The 2100-nt window shown below is 45.1% G+C and overlaps 1 pseudogene; it reads right to left on the bottom strand.

The window, feature by feature from the left end:
- Nucleotides 1-479: 479 nt before the first annotated feature.
- Nucleotides 480-1827, bottom strand: LOC127688010 (armadillo repeat-containing X-linked protein 2-like; annotated as a pseudogene).
- Nucleotides 1828-2100: the final 273 nt, after the last annotated feature.

Below are 2100 nucleotides of genomic sequence, written 5' to 3'. Positions count from 1 at the left end.
TTATAGAATTGGGGCTTCTCACATACTAGGCAATCTTTTATCTTTGTTTCCCTGACTCCAGAATTTGTGAAATGTTTGGAGCTGGAGAGATGGCTCATAAAGCAAGAACACTTGTCCCTGTAGATGCCTGGGTGTGATTTCCTGAAACCACATAGTTGCTCACAACCACCTTGTAATGGTTTGTATATTCTTTCTTTCTTTATTTATTTATTCATTTATTTGCCATTTGCAACATACACTTTATTGATGGTACACACATGAAGTCTTTGGTGACAAAATTCAAGTCAAAACAAGTAAGAGCTGAGTAGGCCATTCGCGGACAGGATTGCTATCAGTTCACATAGAGGACCCAGGGAAACCATTCCAGTCAAGCAGCACAATTCAAATCACAGGACTACAGGACTATTTGGTATTCAGAAAATGGTTCCGCTTAAAGCTGGTGACTATCACAGATAACATCACTTCGAATGATACATTATTCAAAACTGGCAGCTGAATAATTCCTGTACTACACACACAAGTAGAAAAGCAATAGTCTCATTGTTAATGCTTCCAGACTGTAAAGCTGAGAGATCCCACATCTCGAGAGCACAGATCAGTTGGAATTTGTTTACCAGCTTCGTAACTTTCACTTTCACCAAGAGGTCATGCTGATTTTCTAAGGCTAGAATTTTCTTCACACACACTCCGGATGTAGTACATAAATAAACCAGACACCCCTTGTTGAATTCTCTGCAGTTGAGCACCTCTGCTCTGAGGTTGTCAAAGGTAATCTCAAACAGAGTAAGGGCATTAATAAGAATTTCTGACTCCACATAAGAATTATAAAGGGAACTAAAATGATGACGGCACTTGGGTACTAAGAAGTTTTTTTAAAATATATCTGGATTTTCAGCAAAGTTTGAAAGGATTTTCAGAATCTCAACCTTAATTTTTCCACACACCCCCCCCCCCTGAGATAACAAGCGGGAAAAGTTTGCAATAGAATTGACAAGCAGGTGCTGGTAGTCATTAGTAATAGTTACATTCATTAAAAATTTTAGCCCAACTACCTGTACCGCTGAGTTCAGGTTAGAAACCATGATATCATCCATCACTTGGCTCATGTACACCTAAAGTTGGCCCTGGTTCTCATAATTTTCAGTCAGGTTATTCATGGCCATTAAGGCTTTTTCCTAAATGTGGGGGTCAGTTTTATTGATCATGTTTGCAATAATTGGGAGGCCTCCCAACTTTCAGATTGTTTCTTGATTACATGAATAATTGGCATTGTTGCTCAGGGTGAGCAGGGAGACTTGCTGAATGAAGGGATTGTCTGATTTCTGAAACAAGGCTAGGACTTTCCTGAGATCCCGAACACCCAGGATCTCATCGATTTCATATGGAAAGGGGTGCTTAGCATGGGAATGGTTCTCTTCCCTTTCCTCTCTGTGGGAACTCCGGCTCAGAGTTGGAATCTGACTCTGTGTCAGTCCACCCAGATTCCCCTTTCTGATTCAGGAATCTCTGCTAGGAAGAGATTCCTACTGCAGCCCCATCACCAGGATTGAAACCCATCCCCAATTCATCCACTTCAACCTTGTTCTTCCTATTTTTGCCTCCACTCCGGTTCTTGTTTCCACCTTTGGGTACAGCTCCAGTGGCCGACCCAGCCTTGGGTATAGCCCCAGTGTGAGCTCCAGGGGCTGCTTTCTTGCCAGTGGCTGCTGTCTTAGAGGACCCTGAAGTCCCAGGAGTCTCTGCAGCCCCAGAATGCATGGACAGAGAAGCCTCAGCTACCACGGTTGCTGTTCTAGGAGTCTGTGGCTTCAGTCTAGGGACCTGCATGACCTCTGTGGTTGCTGTCCTCTGGGTAGATGCTGCTACCCTAGGAGTTGCTGGTCCTCTGGAAGGCGCTGCTGCCCCAGAATACTGGACTGCCCTAGAAGGCTCTACTACCCCAGTAGATTGAGCTGCCACAGGATGCCACAGGAGACTGGGCTGTTCTGCCAGGCACTGATGGGACTCCCCTGGGAAGTACTGATGATGGGGGTGGAAGGGGAGGTATCACCGTCCCAGGAGACTGGGTTAGCCCGGAGGCTGCTGCTGGCCCAGCAAAGT

Source organism: Apodemus sylvaticus, chromosome 6 (genome assembly GCF_947179515.1).
Source record: "Apodemus sylvaticus chromosome 6, mApoSyl1.1, whole genome shotgun sequence".
NCBI lineage: Eukaryota > Metazoa > Chordata > Mammalia > Rodentia > Muridae > Apodemus > Apodemus sylvaticus.
This window is presented reverse-complemented; position numbering and strand designations above follow the sequence as displayed.